The following is a 24,338-nucleotide window of genomic DNA, read 5'->3' as shown; positions in this document are numbered from 1 at the left end:
CGCAGGACGAGTATACTACGGATGAAAGGAGAAAAATAGCCCGCTCTTGGCGCTGTGTGTGTAGAGGAGGAGAGCCACAGGGTTTAGAGGGAATTGCGCGTTCTTTTAATACGGCGAGATTCGCTCTTTTTATTTTCCAGCTGCGTTTGAAAGAGAGATAGAGAGAGAGAGACGTGTTTAGCGGCCGGATGAAAACGCGCTTTTTGAGACGCGAGTGTAATTGCTTATGGCGAATGACGTTGGTAATAACGTCGAGTTTTTATAACGGCCTAATATACAACGCACAGCAACACGGAAGCTAATAAAATAATAGAAATTTCAGGTGCAATGAATATTCATACATTCAAAGGGCTCGTCATCTGCGTTGATAATTCGGCAAAGTTGCCGCACGAATTCAAACCCATCTCAAAGCAAACAAACTCGCGAACGTTCGCCGCAACCGACGTTTATTCAGCCGGAGGCATTTTATTCTTTCGTAAAGCGTCTCGCGTAATTCTGTTCGAAACACAAGTGTATTCAAGCCGCTTTTGCTTTGCTGTCCTCGAATATCTTTAGCGCTTCGCTTCGGGAAAGACGCCGCTGATAGTCTCGAGCTTTAGTGGCTCGGAGGAATTTTTAATTTCATTAAGGCGACGCATACGAATATACTTGAACCCTTTGTCGTCTATTCAAGTAAATGAAACATTCTTCGACGAGTCGCGTTAATTTTCAATTTCATTAACTCGTACACGGAATAACCGTATGAAACTGCGCCGACTTCATTGGGTAGCTTATACTGTCATGCGATTTCCGTGCTTTGAGATTTTTAATTATGTCAAAGTTGAAATCCAGTGCGTTCGATGGAATTCGTTAATTACGAAATGAAATCGCGCGCAGAATTAACGAGAATTCAGCACGAGCAAATAATGCACGCATGTGTTATATTTATTAAACCACATTGCTATAATTCGTCCGAATTCATTACACGCGTCACAAGCAACTCGACATTAACATTGTTTCACGGATAATTAAACAAGCTCGACCTTAAAGAACAAAAACGTGTAACGTACACGTATAATCCCAACCTTCATTATACGTCTCTCTCTCTAGCAATACAGCCGCGGAAAATCCCGAAGATCAAACAAACATCAGCTCCCTCGCGAGAACTCGAGTCTCACCTCCATTTCGCGTATTTAAACAGCCGCACGGGAAATACTATTTGTCAACACGCTCGTGCATTTATATACGTGCCGACTGCTCCCGCACTCCCCTCCCCTCTCTCTCCGCGAAAGGGACAAAACGGAGCGAGCGAGCTCGAGACAGATAGAGAGAGAGAGAAAGGCTGACGGTATACGTGTACGACGGACACGACGTCCGGTAAATCATGTCGTCCGTTTTGTCCGCAACGCTAAAGTACTGTCACCAATTTCCGCTCGAAGCTACCTTCGCCTCTGGCCAGGACTTCTACCATTCGATTCGCGCAAACCCACACACACACACACACACGTATGCGCATATAATTATACACCGCGAACTCGCTCTCGCTCACGTGCGCGGGAATTCGCGCAGTTTACAGTGGTACAACTATTGTCCGGTCACGGAGCGGCCATAACTAGCAGAAACGCCGCACGGCTAAGCTCTACTCCATCTCTCTGCGCGTGACGTCGTGTGCGTATCTCGCCGCCGCGCTTTCAGTTATCCGAGGGGCTTGAAATTACACTGCCGCGCGATGCAGAATTAAAAAGAGCGAGTGGGAGCCGTGTCCGCGGGACACAACTTTGTCGCAAGCTCGCCATTGAGAGAAATTCTGTGTGGGCTGCTGTTATTATTAGTCGCAGCGAGGAAGAGAGAGTTGATTGAATGCATTTCGCGAGTTTCGCAATCTGGCCTCCGGCAAAATGTTGGATTTTGTCGGGTGCGCGCGATTGTCGCGAAGTTTTTAGTCATGGCATGGAAGAAACTCAATCTAGCTCAAAGTATATACGAGGGAGTGAGTGAGAGAGGGACAAAGTGGCAGAAAACGAGCGAGCCTGCAAAATTCGTCGAGAGGAGAGAGAGAGAATATAGAAGGGGTGTAGAAAGCTTCTTTATGCGATTCTCTCGATTTATATGCATATTGGCTTTTCCCGAGCAGCGACGAATCCTATAATTAATTGCCTGACGCCGCGGCGGCATCGGAAGCTCCCTCGCGGGGCTTCTAAAATATTGTTATTTACTCGCGCGCCTCCTCCATCCTATACCTCAATTCGAATTTGTTATAACCCGCACCCCCTATTATTTTCAAAACCCTAAAAGTTGAAACACACACCTCGAGGCTCGAAAAAGCGTGTCTCATTAAAACTCGGCCAAAGAGCCTCCGCGAACTAAGAACATCCATTACTCGACGTACAAAGAATCGTCGCGTCTGTCTCCGCAGCGAGAAACGACGCGTACACACGCCCCAAGGTCGAAATTATGATTTCGGCGCGAAAAGAACTCGTGTTTCTTTTTTCGATGCAGCTCAGCGAGCGAAGAAAGCGCCGAGAGAGAGAGAGAGAGAGAGAGAGAGACAGCGAGGCGGAAGGTAGAAAAGAAGAAGAGGGTTCGTGGGACGGAAATAGAGAGCGAGGGATCCGGCGAGGCAGACGGCGCTAGTTTTAATGAACTCTTTCAGTCGGCGGTACTCGCGCCACCCTTAAACCGTCGCTTTACCCCCCGCCACCCCCAAGGGGTGCTCAACCGAGAGCCAGCCGTACACAACTCTTTCGCGCGTGTCGTGTGCTCCCGATCGATACGCTCTCTTCCCCCGCGTTTTGACTTTTTTTTCGGCCGCGGCTCTTTGTGCGACACGGGGTCTACGATGGCTTATCATCGAAGCTGTTTGTTCCCATCGCGCCGGAGATGGATAGCTAGTTATACCCCGGCTGTAAAGTTTGAGCGATCATTACCGACGTTATACGCGACCTTGTAATAACACTCGGCTGTTGACGCTGTACTGCGCTGTAGAGTCACGGGATGCGTCATCGCTTCAGTCGACTCGCGTATAGGGGCGAAAATTTTCCGAATTCCTTACAGCCCTTGAAATGAGGCTAATTTTCATGCTAATCGTACAAGTTTTAATGTATTCGGGCTTGGTTTTGACTCGGTCGTTTTGAATTTCAAAACACCCAAACGGAACTCGAAAAACCCCTCTTGTTCTACATACAGTTTCGAAACACATCCACCGGGAGAATATAGGCCATCGCAGCGGGGTATCCAAAAATCCGTAATGTATATCGCAACCACAAAGAAGAAGAAGAATCACAGCCGTGCTTTTTGAAAATAATTCCCGTCCGATTGGGAACATGCGGCCCCACCCCCGTCCGGCCGACCGATTCCACTTTGCATAACGCGGATGCGAGGGCGGGAGGATTGAGATTCCAGAGAGAAAGAGAGCACTTTGCGACGTCGGAGCCTAGGATTGGACGACCGCTACACACACACACACACAAAAGAGAGATGGAAATGATGCATAAAGTTTTCGAGCTCGGGGAAGTTGATTTATTACGAGGACGATGATCTTGTAATGGCGGCCGGGGGTAGGGGGTCGTTTCGAGGAAACTTTCCACGGGCTGTATACTCGTTTAATTATTCTCGCCGCAATTTCAAAACACACACACACACACACACAGCCGACAAGCTCCTTCTCGCGCGAGCGTCGTCATCGTTAACGCCTGAACAACCGGCAGCCACTCGGGGCTGTGCCATTATATCGGACAAGTAGAACACTGGAACGGCCGGTGTGTTGCAGCAAATCCCCGAAGACTAGCCGGAGGCAAACTCGTGCAGTCGTCGCGCAAGAGCGAGCTTATAGGGTGAAAAGAGTGCTATGTTTGCTAAGTTATCGATCCTACAATTTTCTCAAATATTTACGCTAGTCCAGCGTTGAAAGTTATTAATTGCGCTTTGTAGGGCTGTCACGTAATCCTTGGCTAAGTTTCAATCTTTTCCTCCGCAAAAAGTTGCGACCCGTCCCAGCTGAATGTAAATCACGCGAGCAAGCTCTTTGCTTAGACTTTTTTCTTCCCTTTCCCCTTTCTCGCTCTCGAGATATTAAATCCGCGCACACGCGCGTTTTTCGCTAAATCACGCCGCGTTTCGATTTTCCCTTGTCTTCCTCTTTTTTTTTCCACGCGCGATATTTCGTCGGTCGTGCTATTCCTTCGCGTTTTTTTTCTACACCCACCGGTGCAGCAGCAGCAGCAGCAGCAGCAGTTGTAGCGGAGCTTTACGATCGTCCGTTTTCAGGCTCTATTTACGATTTGGCGGTTTTCGCGCTGCAGCCAAGGGAACTTCCATATACATGTCCCTCTACTCTCTCTAGTATATACGAAAATCGCGATTTTATGGATTTTTATACCATAAAGGATTTACCACGCCATAGCAAGCTCTTTGTTCGACGATAATAAGCCGGCGCAAGATAGCTCGTGAAATATGCAAGGCTTTTGCGACGAGGCTTCGGTAAACAAACTCGAAAAATAAAACAATCCATTATTCAGAAGCATCGGGAAGGGAGGGGGGATGTGCGCGCATGATGCATACGAGGAACTTCGCTTAGTCCCCTTACATACGTTATTTAAAAAGCCTGCGCGCGACGCAGAGGGGACACTCGAGACGGTAATCGATCCAAGAACTTCAGCGCACACGTGGAAAGAAAAAAGTGTAACTTCAGCAGCCAACGTGACCCGGTATTATAGGTCGACGGGCATAGAAGGCGCACGTGCATTAGTTGTATGCTATCCGATATAGCGGCTACTGCTTCTTTTTTTAGGCTTCTCCCTCTCTCTTACTTCGCGAAGAGACTGACGTCACGATAACGACAAAGATGGCAGCTTGCTGTTGTGACAGCGATTTTTTTCTTCTCTCTATCTCCTGGCGTCCTTGTCAGCAGGTATGAAGGAGGTGCCGTTGTAGTATCAGACGATGGACTGATATGAAAGTCGAGGGCGCAATTAAGACTGTATATATTTAAGTCGATATTTATATTTCAAACCGTTACTGCGTATTGTTTCGAACGAGAAAGCGTAATCCTCCAATACGAAGGTAATAACTCAAAGCTCCGGTAATCAAAGTCTCCGTCTAGCTCCTCAAAGAAAAGAAATCCTCGTGAAAGGGGAGCTCTTTTGCAAAACAAAATCTTCGCGACAGACGACGACGACGATTGGAAATTAGTCAGTCGAGTGGCTTCTCCAAGCAGCCACGAGAAACAAAGTCGCGCATTGTTACGCAACGGCCGGTAATACAGCCTCGATAGCCACTCACCGCTCCCTCGACACTCTCTCTATCCAGGATTATACGGCCTTTGTGACGAGCGACGGTTACATCTCATCCCCTTCTCGGTATTACCATTTACCGACGGAGCGTTAACGCGGGAAATTCAAAAATTCAAATCAAACCGTTCTTTCATTAAGCGCTGCGTGCAAGAAAAGCTCTCCTCGTCGCATTCCCGCAGCGCAATGCGTATAATATACGCGCAACATCGCAAATTCGTCGGGAATTCCGACGGCAACCACCGGCACGCAGCTGCAGCCTGTTTCTCTCTCTCTCTCTCTCTCTCTCTCTCTCTCTCGGCGTAGCATACTTTCGGCGTCGTCTGTGTATAGCGGGAAAATTTATCTTCGGCCTGCGCATAAATATACGCGGACGCGCATCGTTCATCGCGGCGATAATCATCGTTCCCTACCGGCCAGATTTATGTCGTCGACGATATTTGTGCGTTTCTCTCTCTGCCCAGCGTCGATCGAAAATTGAGGAGCTGCCAAGTGCGCCGCAACTTTCGAGACGAGTAATAAAAACTTTCCGGACTTGAGTCGGTGCCTGCGGCAGTTGTTTCTCCTTCTTTTTCCTCTTGAAATATTTATACGTTTGCACACCCGTACATCGATAATTTTTCGATAAATTTGAAAACTAACGCAAGCTTCTTTTTCTGTTGCAGGTGAGTACACTGCAGTCATCTCGACGCTTCGTCACCGTGAGTTGATCCGCGCGACGTCTCTCGATAATCGAGTGAATCTTCACTATCCCGTATCCCACTTCTCACAGCCCGACGAGCGAAAATCGCTGCAGACACGTCCTTCGCCTGGGCGTAAATCGTTCTCCGCGAGTCATCCCTCTTTCTCTCGCGTTATACTACGCGAATTAATTCCTCTCCCTCTCCCCCCAGGAGAGCACCTCTCGTTAGGATGTAAATTCCTCGCGGAGCTGCTCTTACGGAGGAATTCCAGATTCCGCGTTCCGCTATGAAAGTCTCGAGGCTGTCTTTCTCTCGGATCGCTTGTAACTCAGTCGACGGGTAATAAAAGTAATGAGTTACGTCGGAGGGCGTAGTAAGGAAGTTTCGACCTTGTTTTATGCCGCTGCTGCAACGCATTTACGACTTTGTCGGCCTTTCTTCTTCTTCTTCTTCTTCTTCTTCTTCTTCTCTTCCGCTTCTCTTATCGCGTGGCCCTCGAACGATCCAGCTTTTTCCCGCTGCTATGTTGTTGGCTGCTTTGAATTTAGCGGAAACGTATAGTTCTGAACAAATTCTTCGGTTTTAGAATACACTCGAACAATCCGCACAATATACCCATCAATCGGTGAGAGACTGTCTGCGCGGGGGGGCTCCTCAAACATTTTCACTCGGAGAATCCCAAGCACTCGGGTTATACGCGCAGTGTGTGTACAGTACTCGCCGCGTACACGTTATACTGCCGCCGAATCTGAATATCAGCGAGGCATAATGCGATTCACTTATGTAGATTCAATATGGACTCGCATTATCCGCCGAGGCAGATCATATCGGGATACTAGCGCACTGCTATCTGCTAAATGAAAGATTATATCGTGCGCTCGACTGTGCTGCACCGCTGCGCCTCCTCTCTATCCTCGAGAGCGCATACATACGCTTGGATTTTTAATATCGATAGTTTCGACGCTGCGCTCGTACCTTTTCAATTCCGAAGCTATGCTCTGTTCATTGTACAACGCGGTATAATAGTGTCGGACGTGACTCTATCGTTTCCCCCTCTCTCTCTCTCTCTCTCTCTCTCTCTCTCTCTCTCTCTCTCTCTCTCTCCTTTAAAGCTCGGGTGTACTAAAATTCACCGAGTGAAACTGCGCGCAACGCAGGCAGGTATGCGCTCGCAGCAGGAGCGATAAATAAACAAGCAGCGACGGCCATCGCAACCGAGACAGTCACGATTCGAATACCAATTAGGCGGATAATTACTCCGAGTGCCGGGCAAATAAAGCCGAGGAGAGAGTCGGTCTAATGGCCGTTGAATATACACGAGCTTGCGTTCGGTTGCGGGGTCTACTACGATTTTTTGGCCTATTAAAAATAAAAAGAGATAGAGAGGGGGAGAGAAACTCAGTCGAAATTTAGTTATAAGGGAGAAGCCGTTTCCCGTCTGCTCCGTGCCGGCTTTCGCGCTGCGATTGTTACGATTAAACAATGGGGAAACAACAAGAACTCTCGGGTAGTAGCAGCGAGGGGCGACCGGTCAATTTCGCGAAACAACATGGAGAAACCCATAAGCAATACAATGAGCGCGTACAATGTCCCGAAACTTCCCTTCAATTAGCCCGTATACCCGAGAGCTAGTTTATCGCGTATAAACATTCGCGCGAAGTTTCGAGTAAGCTTTCCACTGCCGTATTATTGCTATTATTCACACATACTCTCCTAGGAAAAGAAAAACGCAAGCGTCATCGCAATTACGAGCTCGTGCAGTAATCGTAAAACAAATGAATTTAAACGACGCCGGCTAGTAATTGTCGGCAAATTTTTCAACTTTTTCCCAGCAGCAGCAGCTCGACTCTGCTCCTATATACATGTACAGAGCCGTCGAAAGTTTGCCCCGGCGAGCTCGCAATGAAAGTTTAAATGCTCGTCGAGCGGCGGCCTATTACGATGCGCAAACATTCGCACGAGGGACGACGACGACGACGTCCTCGGCGATTCGAGACGATAAACACGACTCGCCGCTGCTGCTTCGTCATGCTCGAGTTGTCGGCGAGAGCTTGATGTTTCAGCTCTCTCTCTCTCTCTCTCTCTCTCTCTGGGGCTTTTGGTTTGTTCCTTTTTTTCTCTCTCCAGACGGGCTATAGCCATGGCTTTTGATAAAGTAGATTATTTTTTGATGGAACGAGGGGGGTGGGGGAGGGATGACGAATCGGAGCCGCTCGCTAGTAAAAAGTACATTCGAGAAGGGGTTAATTAAAGTTCTATCAAAGTCTCGAAAGTTCCGGCCAAGTCGCGAAAATTAATTTTCTCCGCGGAGAGAATTTTTAAGACGCGAAGTGCACCTGCTGCAGGCAGTTCACCTCTAACGATGTTTACCTGCCGATCGTTGGGTACACACGAGTTTTTGCGAAATTTCAGCGGAAAGCCCTCTAATTAGGCACTTAGCTGGAAATCTTCGAAATAAAATGCTCGAGTCTAGAGTCAGAACCGAAAAGAAGCGGAGATTCCCTTGGCTTCTTCCTCGATACACAATGGCTCTCGGAGGTTGACGTTGGCTCCTCCTTTGCACGAGGGAACAATGCTTCGGAGAAAGGAAAATAAGGCGTGTGTCTGAAGGAGGCTTCCCTTTCTTCTCCCGAGCGAAATCTGCTCAATTTTCCGGCCGACCGTGCGAGATCGACTATTTTGTGTTTTCGAATGGAGGGAAAAATTAAATTCCATTTTCGCGCCTACGCTAATACGTTTCAATCCACTTAGACCGACGTCGCAATCAACTCACCGCGCGACTAATGACGCCGGTCGACGTGTTGGATTCTCTCTTTTTTCTCTCTTGTTCGCCGGCGGGACTCTCGAGTGTGCAAAAATGCAGCTACTCTCCTATGCGACTCGGGGAAAATAAAGAGAAATTTCCTAGAGCTCGCTCCCTTTTTTCCAATTAAGAAATTATCGTCGCTTTTCTTATTTTCACCTTCGATAGCTTTTCCAATCAGCTCGGCCGTCTTCTATTTTCATCTCGTCCAGGATTGTCCCTCCCAATTACTTTCTTCTGCCAAACACGAAACTAGTCCCGTGTACAATCGGTGAGGGAAAAAATATAGAATTTTCAAAGAAAAAGATAATCATTAAGGACAGCGTCGCGACGAGGTAACATACATCACGCGCGAAGAGAGCGACCCCATCAACTGTCTGCCATCTCGACTCTCTCGTGTCTCTCTTTTTCCCTCGTCGATTGTAGATCATCTCGCTGTAGCCGCCCTTTTTTCTCCTCTTCGTGTCTGTCTCTCGATTTTCCAGATTTTCTCCTCTGATGTACACTAGTGCGAAACAGCGTAGCTCGCTCATCTCGGATTTTACAGCGTAAGCCGTAAATCAAATTACGACGACTAAAAAAGGCCTCGATAATTACGTTACGATTCCTACACAGACGCGAGCGCGCGCGGCTATTTAATTAACCGAAGCCATAAAGGTAATCAAGAATTTCACTTAATAACCCGGCGCGTGTGTCGGGGCGATAAATAACCCTTTCTCTCTCTCTCTCTCCCTCGCTCTCACTGACGCGGTAATATTAATACCGCAGCGGCGCGGAGGTAATTCGCGCGTACGTCGAGTTCGTCTATTCGTCTCCCTTTTGTTTGCCGAGTGAGTTTCTCGAATCCATCGCGATTCGTCTGCGACCATTAGCGGGTATAGTATACAGACGTCGTTCTTGGATTAGTCTCTCGGGAGGCAAAAATTATCGTTGCAGGGACGAACCTGCGAAATAATAGATACAAAGTGTTCCTCGACGCGAGTACGTAATAAGTCGACGTTCGATGTTCTACCAGAGAGAGGACGTTGAGACTCTCCCCGACGATCCGCTGCTCACAGACGAAAGTCGTCGTTATGAGAATTTACTCGTCCGCCCCCTTAACTGCACTTTTTATTAGCCCTATTGCTCTCTCTTCCTCTCTCTCTCTCTTTCCCTCCGTCGCTAAGTAATTTGCGAATGGCTTTTCTTTCGAGCGTTTCGCGAGTTCGCCCGGACTGTAATTCATTTTGTTTTTGCCCGTCGTCGTCGTCGTCAGTCGTTCGGCTCTTTCCTGTGTGCGGAGCTTGTAAAATTGCTTGTCGTTAGTGACGAATGTTTTTCGCCCTCTCTATTTGCTTCTTCTTCTACTTCGACGTAAATTTTACGCGGTCGTTCTTTTATCGCCGGGGAGAGATTAAATTTTTCTTCCTCCATACATACGCGTCGTCGTCGCGCCAGAACGAGCTGAAAATATACGATGTACGTTCTCTCCTCTCCTTTTTTTCTGAAAATACACTCATTAAAATTCTCGGAACTTTCGCAAACGGCTGTGGAGAAAAAACACACACAACTTTAGATTAAAAAACTTGCTCGGCGCTGTGTAGCAGCAGCAGCTCAAACATTCAGCGCTTAAGAAGATTAGACACAAGCCCGCGGAAGAGCGCCCTAAGGGCTCGCGGCAATTTCAAAATTGTCATGCTCTCGCCTCCCCCCGACACATCTTTCTCGTTTTAGCCGCAAGAAGCGTTTTTAGCTCGGCGAAAAGGACTTTGCTTTGCGATTCTCGTAAAAGCTCTCGAGCTTTCGTTCCCGGGATTCGTCATATTTGCTCTTATCCTGCGTCGTTTCGGCGAAACAACATCGGGTATTTTTTTTTCTGTTTACATTCCCACGATGAAATTTAATTAGACGCCCTTGATTAAGCACGTCGCGAACGCATACTGTGCATACACTATTTTCGAAAATCGGTTTATTATACGAATTTTGCGGAGGGCAATAAAATGTAATTAAATTCGTATAAGAAGTGTTTTTTACCAGCCGGTTTATGCATGTATGCGCAGTTTAAATTAAAACCGTATATGTGTATGTGTTTGCAGATAAATCGGATGTTTGCCGAACGCGCTCCTTAATTAAAAAAGGGGCATATAAGCTCGCAACCCTTTTCCAGCAGTACGACGGGAAATTTTATCTCAGAAATTATTTAAATTCAAGATACGAGAGCCGAGAAAAGGAGGGCGGAAACACGCGCCTCTCGTATCAGCGCGAAACACACACACACTAGTGGGCAGAGCTTTTTTCTCCCTCGGCGTAATCAGCTTGACGAGCCTCGCATGCTCGCGCCTTATCGACTCGACGCCGATGGGGATTATTGCACGAATGCGTAACGAAGGTCGCGTGCGCGTCGCATTACAACGCGAGCTTTTTTTCGAAGAACGCGCGGGAAATTTGAAATTCGCGTTTTGTTTATCGTCAAGCGTATACAAGCTCGAAATTCAATTATCGAGGATACGGTATAATTCGATCTCCTCGGGGGCAATCGAATCCAGACAATCGAAATCAAAAACTCGTGCGGAAAATTTATCGCTCGCCGGGGAGAAGGACTTCTCCGGAAACAAAATTAAACAACGCTCGAACACAGCTATCCTTAAAAAACTTTTCTTATCTCTAAACTTATAAGACCCCCCGCGAAAAATGAGAGAGAAACAGAGAGGAAGTGTAGAAAAAAAAGGAAAAAAAGCTGCTCCACAGTAGCGCCGCGCGTACGTGAAATACAGAGGAGAATGAAAATTGAAGTTTGAGGGGGTCCGAGTTGGCAGTGTCTTACGCGCAGCGCTAAATTGACAGCTTTTGGCGAAATGTATGGCGTCGTTTGGCGCTTTTGAAAATTTGAGGGAAATTGAAATAGTCTTTTCTCGAGGTATATCAAAAATTGAAGGGGATACGTCATCCTCGATTCCGCGAAGAAACGTTTTGCGGAACAAGTAGAAACGCTCGGTATCCAGTCAGACGCGCTTTTCACTTCCGGCATTCTGAAAATTTCTCCAAAATATTCTAAAGACATTATTTAGAGTTAGAGTATGCAAGAAATACCTTGAGCGCGAGCGTGTCAACCGTCCGCGGAAAAGGACCAACTACTCCGGCCTCGAAAAAGTCCTGGACACGAAGAAGAAAAAGAAGAGAGGAAGAAGACTGCGGAGCACGTGTAACGAAGCCGCGGCATGATTTAGCTCCGTCGAGCTCCTTGCCAGGGTCCACTAGCCATAAATTCTCCGTCTCGCGCTCTCCTCACTGCAGGCTATATACGCGCGAATTCCAAATGCGCCTCTTATCCGCTCTGCCTTGTTCTCGCGCGCGAATTCCAGCGGCAGCCTTGACCCCCTCGAGGACAATAATTCCCAATTGCGTCTTCGATGCGCCGCCGGCGCGACGTTGCTTATCTATGTCTCCGTCTCTCTCTCTCTCCTTTCTTTTCTCTCTCTCTCTCTCTCTCTCTCTATCTCTCTTTCAGCTCGTATTTTCGCTTATTGAATCGTAAATAAGGGAGAAATACTGGCTCGAGATGAACAGTAGCAGCGGCAGCAGCTCGTCGGGCTAGTAATAGTTTTTCTGGATATGGACCCCGTGTCCCTGCGTATATGCCGCAGTGCGTTTTGTTTTATGCCAGACAGCTGGATGAGCGCGCGGAATTGCTTGGCTTTGGGCACGAGAGGTAGAGAAATTTTGATGCATTGTCGGGGATTGTTCGTTCCAGAAAAGAGTAGACCAGGAATCCATTAGTACCCTGATTATCAATTCCGCGGCAACGTCGCACTTCGAGCTCGGCTCTCCATTGTCGTACTTACACGTATACGCGTCGCGGGAAATTCAATGCGGCGACCGCGGCAATTTCTAACGAGAAAATTATCAAGAGAGAGAGAGAGAGAGAGAGAGCCGGTGTCCCGTTGTATTAATTAATTACCGTCGGCGGATACAATGCATGCGTGTCCGAGTCAATCGTATCGAACAATGGGAAAGAGCCGTGCGAGAGGTTGTTTACCCCCCGGCAGCGGAACAGTAGGTATGTAGCCGGGAAAGCTCGGCTATATGCGAGCTTGCGCGCTATTTCGAGGTGTCGTAATCCACTTGGATGGCGCGCACCATCTGCTGGTTATGCGAAGCTCTGTACTCCCTTTTCTCTTTCGCCCCTAATTCGGTATTTCTCTCTCTCGCTCTGTCTCGTCGCTTCGATCGGATTCCGGATTTGGGGATGAAATTTCTTTCGAAAAAATGAACGAGCTTTTTACCTCGGAAAGCTTCTGTCCAGTACTGTACGTATATGGTTTCGACTCCCCATCAGTGTTAACGAGCTTACTCAATTTCGTAATTGTATGTCGCGACTTCGAGCTTTATTATCATACTTACCGAGAGCTAAGCCACTAGCAAAGTCAATTTTGTAAACTCATCTATCCCCTGAGAGGTGGTGGGCGTAGGGAACAGGCTGCTCCATACTTATAAGTTGTAAGTAACTTAAGGGTGTTAAAGTTTTAAGGCCAATGCCAGGGTATAATGACCGCGCCCGAACGCGTCAGTTGTAGTAACGGAATTTGACGCCAGAGCGTGTGCCAGCTTCGCGCGCTGAACTCGCATCTCAATACATCAGCGCGAGATTAATTAAGCCGAGGAAACTTTTTTCCCACGAGTGCGCATAGCTTTGTTTAATCAATACCGAGCGCTCTCGATAGTTCCTCGCTCATATACTCGATAGCTCTCGCTCGAATCACGGGATTCCACACTTCCCAATCCATTAGCCCGAGGCGGCCGAGAAAAAAGAGCCCGTCGCGCAGTTCCTCGATTAAGAACTTTTCCACTCCCTCTTTCGGTCTTAGGAAACGGCGGTGGTGGCAAAGCCTCCGACGTCGTCTTGGTGTAGCAGCGATGCGTCCTTTACGGTCAAAGTACCCTCTATTCCACTTCGGATCTATGTGTGTGTGTGTGTGTGCGTGATGGCGGAGGGGGCAAATGTAGTTTTCCAACTTGGACAGCCCAAGGTATTATCTATCCCCGGAAGTTCCTTGTTTCTGCTGGCGGGGTCGTCCCCGAGCCGTAAGAAGGAAGATTAGACGCGATGAATTTTAGATCGACGTTTAGCCAACTCTTTGGACTGATTAAAATTCGCACACGGCCGCGTAAACATTTCTCGCGAAGAGAGTGGGGATGGATGGGAGAAAGATTAGCCTAAACTATGCACGACTATTAAGCAGGGTGGAAAAAGCAGGGGCGCTAGCTTTAAAGCTCGAAATTGCGCCGGGGCGAAGTAGTGGATGCACTCGCTCTCGGAACAAGGAAGAGCCGGGGAGAGATGGTCACGCTAATCGCACTCGGCTGGATTGGCTTTTAGGAGTAAGTTCGGCTAACTCACCGGCCCCTCGAGAAAGGGAGGGAGAACTGCAGCGCCGGCGTATGGAAATAGGCTGCCGCTCTGGAATGCTTATTTCGCCGGAGAGAGAAAGAGATATACGAGAAGGGGAGCGCGAGCTTTTGTTTATACACCTCTCTGGGCGTGACTGCGTGTGGATTTCGGATTAATTGAATCCATCGCGAGATTGATTACGTCTACCGGTGCGAATTTACCGTTGCGGAGATCGATTATTGTGCGCTTTCTCTCTCGCTCTCGAGATAACGTGATTTCATTAAAGGGCTTTTTAATGGCCTCTCGTAAATTAGACGCTCTCTCTTGATTAGCAGCAGCGGATAAATCTTGGAACCGGTTGCATATCGCGATATAAAGAAGGCGCTCTCTCTTACTTGAGTTTTATCGCTGCGGTATTATAGCAGTTCGGCAAAATAGATTTCGGATAATTCCCGCATAGAGCAGAGAGCAGACGAAAAGACCTGAGGGACAGAATGATGGAGAGAGAAGGAGATTAAGCTCACCGGCGAGAAAGGGGCGTTTAATCTTCCTAGCCTAATTTCCTGCCGGCCCGTGGCTTCGAATCTTCCTCGCGTTGTCTGATTCTCTCCCTCTCTCGCTATACGCGCGCGCGCCAAGCTTTTGCATAAAATCGAGTGATCCTCACGGTCACGTCGTCTATCTGTTCTCCGGCCGGCTCTCGTGCATGCTAATTGCGTCGCAGCGCGCTAGGATTTTACCCGAGTTTTACCCTCGACGACTACCCTCCCTTGCACTGTATAGGGGGATTTCTCTCTTTCTCCGAGGGAGAGAAGCTTTCGGACGAGGTGCATCGAGCTGGGCGTAATGTTGTTAGGAATGGTTCAATGGCGGATGGAATTCACTTGATTTCGGGAATTCCTTTTTTGAGGCGGGATATTCCGGATTTTCAGGAGAGAAGTATTCACGGAAATAAAGCCGAAATCGAGACGACTGCGAGTGTAAGCTGGTTTCGGATTGAATTTATTCAGCGAGCTTGAAAAAAGCTCTAATCGCGCAAGCACTCGCTCGAGCGCAACGAAAAAAGAAATCCGCACCGCGGCTGTTAACCTTTCCCGGCACGAAGCGAACGCCCTTAAAATTCCCAAAACAAACCGAAATCGCGAGCGGCGAGATAAGAGCTTGCGCTACTACTCGCGTATACAGGCCTTAAGCCGCGAACGAGTTACAAAAGTCGTAAATAGGCATTAAAAGCAGAAGAAGCAGCAGCAGCCTCGAGAAAAGGCTGCGCGGATAAGCCGGCGCTCGGTGTAAACACGGGTGAAATTAAACGCAGAGGGAAAGGGAGGAGGGACAAACAATGAGCGCGAGCTGGCTGAAAAGGCTGTGGAAAATGGTATTTTCCGAATGATAAAAGTACCGATGCGCGTCTGCGTATTCCGTTGTATACCGACTGCAGCTCGGCTTTATACTATTTCAAAAAAGCTCGTTGTACAGCATCGCCTTAATCTCCATCATTCCCTTTGTTTCCTCCGCCCTCTCTCTTTTCCATCTCTCTGCAGCAGGCCAGCTAGAAAGCGCGCAAGCACTGAATGCAAATTCCGGGGCGGAGAGTAAAATTTACAGGAGAGAGCCGTACAGCGCAGGGCTAATAAAAAGGGAACACGTATAACGCTGCAGCCGCGGCGGGAAATCGAGAAAATGAACCGCGCATATTAAAGCAAAGGCGATCGCGGACGAGGTATTGTGCAGCTTTGATACAGAGCTTTCCTGCTCTCTCGCGTTTATGGCCGCGTCGTTTCCATTATTGTTATTTTTACCGTCGCAGAGAGACAGAGAGAGCGGATTATTAAATTCTCCGCAGTAGTCGCGACGCGCGGAAACAATTTCGAGCGAGCGAGAGTGAGAGAGAGAGAGAGAGAGAGAGAGAGAGAGAGAGAGAGAGAGAGAGAGAGAGAGAGAGAGAACTACAAAAATCTCTGTCTGTCGGCGAGCGGAGAAAAAAATAACTGAAACCCCGATAAACAGCCGGAGGCGCAAGCTCGGCCACACTAAGAAGATTATGCGGGAGAGATGCGCATCCGGTGTGTGTGGAGACCGACGCGAGCGCGGAGGTTCCTGCATGCGAATTTCCGGGATATACCCTTAGCCCGAGGCGTCTTTGCCGCTCGCAAGCTCGATAAACAACAATTAAAGCCGGAAGCCAAGAGGGGGCGAAGGACACGGCGTGAAAATCTCGCGGATTTAATTGCTTCTCTCCCTCTCTTTCTCTCTATCTTCTCTTTTTAAATATGCCCTCGTCGGTATCTATACCACTGCGTAAAAACTCTTATGTGTGGGGTGTGTACTTTATCGGGCGAATAACTGCGTTCGCGCGTGATAATAATTTAAACTCTCCAAAGCCGTTTATGGAGGAAAATTGATGAAATTAGTTCTACGCCGGGCTACTGCAGCGGAGATAGGCAAGCGTCAGAGCAGCAGCCCTCTGGGGCATAAATGTCGATCGAACTGCTGGGATAACTATTTTACGCTTGGCTGCAGCGATGCGATGCCGATGCCGCCGCTGCAAGCTCCGGTGTTATTTTCGTTCACTGTACGCGCTAATCCTCCTCACTATAAATACACGGGTTATATTAACGTTATACCGTGATATAAAGCAGCCGAGTATATAGGTATTCGAATGAACGTCGATTATTCAAGTTCTCACAGCCGCGCGCGGTCCTCGAGAATTGAGGCGTTAAAAGTATCGCCGGAAAAGCGCGACACTCGCCAAAACAAACAAAGCCATCGCGATGTGTGTGTATAAAACTCAAGAGAAAGAGAGAGAGAGAGAGAGAGAGAGAGAGAGAGAGAGAGAGAGAGAGAGAGAAGATCGCCTCGGCGGTATTTGCATACAAACGAGTTCGGGATTTCATTCGTATGGATGTGTATATATATATATATATATATATATATATATATATATGTGTGTGTGTGTGTGTGTGTGGTATATCCCTCTCCCCCCCCCCCTAAACCTCTTGGCGCATCACGAGCTTACCGTGAAAAAGAAGACGCGAGAGAAGCCCGATGCGTTTGACGTTGAAATATTATAACGAGGGCTGCCGGAAAATATATTGCTTTATTAGCCGCTGCTCTCACTCTCTCTCTCTCTCTCTCTCTCTCTCTCTCTCTCTCTCTCTCTCTCTCTCTCTCTCTGTGCGTGCTGGCGGCCTTCATTTTTTTTTCGTATATAAAAAGCTGCGGCTGCTTTGCATCCTGGCGCTTCTTTCTTCCTTTTTTTTCGGCGAGAAATGGAAATCAGCAGTGCGCGTGGGTGGAGTGATATGTGTGTTTTGCTTTTGTGTAATCAGCAGCTGCTCGTTTCGCGGTTAGCGCGTCGATGTTGTTGATTTCGGAACGATAAGCGCTCGAAAAAAAGCACAGCTTGTTCATTGCGCTCGAAATTTACATCGCCGACGATCCGAGGCCGTAAAAATCCGTAATTCGTGTAGAGCACAGAGGAACGAGTCCGTTTATCACCTCAATAAAGCACGCACACTTTTTCGTGGCGAAACAAAAAACCTCTCCTTCCCCCCCCCTCCAGTATACGGGCACAGCTGATTTAAATATAGAAACACGCCAACGGGCCAATTTACACGTTCAACACGTGTGTCGCACAATGGGTAGAAAAATCCTTATCGCGGCTTTGGTATCTTTCGTTGGGCGCCATAAATCGACGCGAAATCCTTTGTCTCTTTCTATGTGTGTGTAGGTACGTCGAAAAAAGAGGCGCAGCAACGGGGGCGGCGGCGGGAGGAAATACTCGCGTGTATATCATTTCGGTATCTGCGCGAGAGGCGGAGGTAACCGAGCGTTGCGTGCGCCGAGCATTAGCGAGAGATATACGGGTGCAGCGTTGCGTTTCGGCTTGTTTAGGAGGGCAAGAAAAAAAAAACGCCGGGATATGACATGCTGATGGAGGCGTCATCGTGGCCCGCTTTTCATCGTGGGCTTTTTTTTCTTCATAAATTGAAAGTGTTCTCGATCGTCGCTGACGAACTCGTTTTATACGCTCCAAAAAAGAGCCAAGTCCGGCGGTGCGCGTACATATCGACCTTCGAATATTGCCGTTTAATTTAACCCACTCTTTGGCCTGCCTCCGCTCGCGCGCTGCGTTTTACGAAACGGAAGCGACAATGGACGCAACCACGCCGGCACTCGCGCTCGGCCATAAATCATGCAGAGTTGCGCCTCTGCTCTTGCATTATCGCATACGCCATTAACCATCGCACATTAGATTCTCTCCCTCTCTCTCTCTCTCTCTCTCTCTCTCTGGAACTCCTCGCACACAATGTACGCTGCGTAAATTTGCGGCGCGTAGCGCACACACACATGCGCCGGTAGTAGCTCGTTGGCCAGATAACGTTTACACGAGTTACTGCGCGCAAGCGCAACTGCAGCGCGGCGGACGACGCGTCTAGTGTACTGCGGAGTAGAGTGCTAGTCTATGCCGGGATTTGTGCAGGGGGTACAGGAGTAGGTATACCGCGTGCGTGTATATGTGCGCCTTGCCGAGGAGGAACAAAGGGACTGAGCGAGCTGCGCTATGCTCCTAATCTCTGTCTGTCTGTCTGTCTGCAGTAGCGAAGATCTGTGGGGGTGTAGAGGGACCGAAGGCTTTATATGTGTCTTCCTAGAGAGCTCGACTGTCGAGGATTTTTAATCGTCTTTGGAAGCCAACGCGTGTGTATAGGCTTATCGCCTATGCGCGAGAGGATTAGGAGTGGCTTTTAGTTTTTCTAATTTGAATTTCCCGCCGTGCTTTACCAGTATAGTGTGTATAGGCGCAGGGATTGTATATACTTCGCTTCTTAATCCGGAATCGAGTTCCTAATCAACTCGCTGCCGGGAGCGCAGTGTAAATCCCCGGCGCTAATTGAAATGCGCCTTGTCGCTCTGCAGCCCTCGTAAATCGTCATTCCCGAGATTCTAGATCCGCTCCCTCGGCTCTCTGCACTGTGCTAGCGTGTGTATAAGACAATAGTCGCGTGTAAATTGCGCGCGAGAGAGCAACGCCTTGGGATTTCGATCCAAGAGCGCCTTTTATCCTCGTTTCGACCTGTACACGATTAAAAATTCAAACGAGCAGCTAATTACACCGCAGCGTTTGCAAAATCATTGAATATTTCATCATCGGAGTTTCGCGTCAATACTACACGCTCGCTTTGATTAATTTCCCGTAAATATAGACTCCCCGCTAATAACACCGTCCGCATGTCCCATCCGAATAAATATCAATAATTTTCCTCCGCGTCGTCCTCTATACCTACGGGTATGACGGGCATCGCATACGTATCGTATTCTTTTTTCCCCGAGCGACGGCAGCCGCTTCGATTCGTTATAACTCGGTTCCTGCGGGGCGGAAAAAATAGTGACAGCGGAATTCCCCTGAAATGTGTTCGCGCTTAATTATCGACGAAGCCAGCTGCAGCGCGGCGAAATGCGATTTGTCTCCCTGCGACGTAGTAATTTATAATTTCGATAATCTCCGTTTTCAGAACTGATGTGGTAACTCGACGCGAACAAACGCATGAACATTTGAGCGCTGAAGTTCTTGCCGGCGATTAGCGGCGCACAAAGAGCCCCGAAATCAACGCCTCCCCCGCGCTTCAACAGTCATTTCTTTGACTGACGAGGGCAAAAAGTGTATGCGCGCGCGTGTGTGTATAAGGGACACTGTGGCGCAGGCACAGGGCGAGCACAACAATGGCCGCAAGAGAACAGGAGAGTATGCGCGCGGAAATTTCGCTCCGTGAATCCGACTGACTAATGCGTGTGTCGCTGACACGTAGTTAGAGAGACACAAGCCGAGGGAGAGAAAGAGGAGGTGGAATTACACGGAGAGAGAAATAGATGCGGTAAACGCGAGGTAAAGGAAGGAAGGGAAACGATACTTACACCCGTGGAATAACGGAAATTATACTCGCAGGTGATGGGTTTATACACTTTAGTAAAATCAGAGATCGATTTATCATCTGCATTTTTCGCTCGAAACTCAAATTCCAGTAGCTCGGCGGTCACTCGGTCGAAATCGTCGCCAGCTGCGCGTCAATTTCCACGTGTACGTGCCGAGAGCCCGAGCGAGCGTCATTACGCGACCTCCTCCTCCCTCCGGGTCATCCATCTCCGGCTATGTCGTCGCTCGGCTCCTCTCTCCCTCCCCTATGTATATACCTACACGTACATACGCGCCCCTGTGCGGTGTAGCCGCTGAATCATTATTGATCCTGTAAGATGCGAGCGAGCGTGTAATGCGCCGCCAGCCTATATAACGATAATAATAACAACAATCGTTTCGGCTAAATAATACAGCAGTGGTACAGTTCGGCTCGTCTCTGCTGCGAGATGAGCAGGTGGAAACAGACGAGACACAACGGAGAGTCGTTATTAGCTCTGCGCAGGTGTTGGAAGAAAGATGGATCGAGCTGAGCTTTCGAGGGCGAGCGATGATGAATGCCTATGCTCGATTAGTGGCTTGTACTCTGTGAAAATCCGTAGCAATCAAAATATCGAGGTCGACTCGCGGGTAAACAGTGCGCGAAACGAGCGATTTATCCGTTTTTCCGTTCCAGTAAGCGCCGCGGCTTGCTTTTTCACGCGAGTTGCCTCTCGCAAGCTCCCAATGTTTGTTCGGGAAAGTGCAACTTTTTGAAAAATCGACGTGTTTTTGGAGCTAAGTTCCGAAACTGGTTGAAGTGTACGACTAAAAAATTACCGCAAAAACATAATTGTCAACACACACGAGGAAATTCAAAGCCGCGCGCTGTTCGACTCGTAGCGGTCATTTGCATAATCTATTTGCTCATTCATCCCCTTTTCGCGTTGTTCTCTTCTCCTCGCTGTGTATACGCAAACGTAAATACTCGCAAAAAACGCCCGTAAACAAACCCGCGACTTTCGTTTATATATCCTCTCTTTTTCAATCATACGCAGCCTCTCGCACTTCCACACACCAACTGTCCGACACAATCAAGTTTACACTACTTAAACCCCCTTCTGTCTCTCCACTTCGAGCTTCTCCTCTAATTAAGAAGTTAATTAATTAAAAAACTACATTAGCATACTCACCGCCGCTAAGACCCGAGCTAATCCTCGGTCTGTAACGCTCAGCAGTCTGCTTATACCTGGAAATGCCTTCTACGCTTTTGTCGCCGTATACTCGTCTGGCCTAACTCGTCTGTTTCCACTCGCGAGACGCGCAGGCTGTTTTCGCGGCAGACGCTAATCCGCCCCGCGCAAATCTTTGTCGGCGGCTCGTATACAGAGATCCGTGACGCGGATAATGCGAAGATGACGCAAACCGCGGGAGAAACGCGAGAGAGACGAGGAATTCGTGGAGTAGACGCGCGCCCGGAAGGTTATGTAACGCTGTGGGGGTTTCGCGGAAATCGGACTTTTCAGAAACGTCGTTCGTTATAAAAGCGGAATATAATTAAAGCGTTTAAATACTGTAGATTAAATCCCACGTTGAGTGAAGGCATATTTTTTAATTAAAAACACAAAGTGTGCGCTTGTTCGACAAACACTCAAAACTCAATCCTATTTCCTTCTTTTCCGAATATATCACATATAAACGATACACCATCGCCAATTAACGCGGCAACATTTGTATTCATTACGTCCGTTTCTGCGCGTACAAAGTAAAGGGTGCGCGAGCGTGCGGCGTAATTGATTAAAACACTCGCGGGCGCGAGTCGATCCATCAATTCTGTATACGCGTATAACACGTATAGCCTCGACGCTCGATCAATCAACGCGACTTTTGAATTTCTTCGCGCGACTGATCGCCGATGACGCGAGGGACAAATATAGGAGAGGGTATAATGCGGGCTTTTTGCGAGAAAAAATTGATTTTCGCGGGAATAACAAAAGACGCGTATAAAAATCATCGTCTCCTCTCCGTCATGTTAATCCTCGTCGTGTCCATGGGTTATATCGCGATCCGAAGACTAGCTCCTTTTTATTTATAGACTGTCGCCGACGTCTCTCGTCGTCGTCTCGAAGCTCGAAAACAGACGATAATGGCCGTGTGCGTCTGTCTCCCGGACTGGCAGCTTTTTACCAAGAGTGTTTTCTATTGGAATATTCGCTCTCTCTTGTGTGCTTGTCGTTCCGTACGCCGAATTGATTGGATTTGCGCTGATTCAGAGGAAATATTTCGGCGATTCCTTTACCAATTCTCCTCATCCGTCTGTATACACTCGGCGAAGCGTCGAAATGCATTGAAGAATTCCTCGAATCCAGGCTTTACGTAAACTCTCGCTGTAGAGAGAGAGCCGCGTGCTGAGGATAATGGCAGTCGATAGCAGCCCGTGTCTGAGGTCCCCGACCCGTTCATCGCTTACGCAATTAGCGAAATTAACGAACACGCTCGCGTAGCGACACTGACGAATGCTTTACGTTTGTGATAGTCGATGGGAATGAGGCTAGAGCACGTATAAGTTATTGTTTTAGTTTGTCCTGAGATGCGCTGCGATTAGTTAGGCCCTGTGTAGGGGGAGTGTGTTTGATTACTTTCGGGGGGACGATGGATTTGGATAATCAGCGTGTGCTGGTTTTATAACGATTTTACGTAATTCCTCCTTCCCTTCTTTTCCTGTTTGTTTTACGCGATCTTCGCGGAAACAAAAGTTCTTTTCACATACCTACTAAAAGCACCCACACGTGTGTTGCGAAATCGTCACTCATAATATTATACAATTCCTCGAATGTATAATCCCCGACGTTTTTTCATCGGGCCATTAAGCAGCAGCAGCAGCGGCGGCAGCGGCTGTCCGAAACTGGCGTCTCGCAAACGACGTCGTTAACACGGCTCATAATAGGCGTATCGAAGCGGCTGTACACGCGCTGAACTGCGCTAATGATCCCCCGGCGATAACTTGTACATTGCTGGTGGCCCTTATGCCCCCCGCTCTCTTCCTCTAATCTTCTCTTTCTCGTCGGGGAGAATATAGGATGAAAGAGATCGTCTGTTCTGTGTGATCGCTCGAGAGCTTTTTTGTCACCTCGACGCGGGTATAATTTATTACGGCTCTTGAGGTATAAGTTTAGAGCGGCAGTTCATGATGAGGTTGTAGCTTCTTTTTTACACGTGCGTATAGGAAATCGTGTTTCACGAGACCGAATTAATCGTCGCTCGATGATGCGTGCGCACAAGTATACTCGGTACAGTAAATCCGAGCTCCGCAGAGAATATCGTCCCGAAAGCTGCGCCGTATAATAAAAGTATCTCGCTCTCTCGCGAAACTGCTGCAACCGCTGCGCACTAAAAACTCCAACAATAAGATAATCCAAAGAGTACACACACAGAAAGAGCAAGCGATAAAGCAAGGAAAAAAGCCACCAGGGGATGTCCAGCGACGTGTGTCGTTGAAGTGAAGTCCTGCGCGCGCTTGGCTTTTCTCGTAAACACGAGGACAAATAAAATGAAATTCTCGCTGTGCTGAGCTTCACGACGCCGTTGACGTCGTTCTTATCCGTGTCCTCTGCTGAATTTCTTCTCTCTCTCTCTCTCTCTCTCTCTCTCTCTCTCTTTCGTATTATGGTTTTCTTTTATTTTTCCAAACTATCAATTTCGCAACAGCTCAGCCGTATTTTTTTTATACACCGACACTACCTGCTGTCCTCCTTCTAGTGTATGTAGCCCCTCGCGTGAGCTTACACCGTTTGTAATTATTTTTACAGCGCCGTCGGGGTAGCTATTCTCGGATCGCTGTAACGTCGGATTTGGGTCAGCAGGTCTTTTTTCCAAAGCCCTTTGAAGACGCCACGCGAATAATTGCTTTGTGCGTTCGCCTCTCTCTCTCTCTCTCTCTCTCTCTCTCTCTCTCTCTCTCTCTCTCTGCGGAGAAAAAAAGCCGAGCGCGAGAATCGTATGCGAATTCCCGCGCAAAAACAAACGCTAACCCGGAGCTTTCGTGTAATTGAGCTGAAATACAGCTTTCGTTGCGTTTGTTTTGGATTAGCCCCGAGCAAACGTACAAAATTTGCATATCCTTTCGCGTCGATGTAAATGAGAAGCAAACTGGATTTTTTCACGCTTATCTACCGGAATTTCGAGAGCCAGGCGAGCATGAAATAAGCCGTACACGAGCCTACGCGTGAAATGAACCGCGAAAATAGTTACAACGTGGTATGGGTGATATATTCTCCGAGACGCGCGTCGACGTATCGAGTGTGTACGCAGAGGGAACGAATGG

The 24,338-nt window shown here is 48.2% G+C and overlaps 1 protein-coding gene across 7 annotated transcripts in view; it reads left to right on the top strand.

Annotated features, from left to right (window-relative positions):
* The window catches only part of LOC100113917 (max dimerization protein 1), a 187,420-nt gene that overhangs the window by 153,322 nt on the left and 9,760 nt on the right, over positions 1–24,338 (top strand). The window lies entirely within an intron of this gene.

This window comes from Nasonia vitripennis, chromosome 5, assembly GCF_009193385.2.
Source record: "Nasonia vitripennis strain AsymCx chromosome 5, Nvit_psr_1.1, whole genome shotgun sequence".
In the NCBI taxonomy this organism is placed as follows: Eukaryota; Metazoa; Arthropoda; class Insecta; order Hymenoptera; family Pteromalidae; genus Nasonia; species Nasonia vitripennis.
This window is presented reverse-complemented; position numbering and strand designations above follow the sequence as displayed.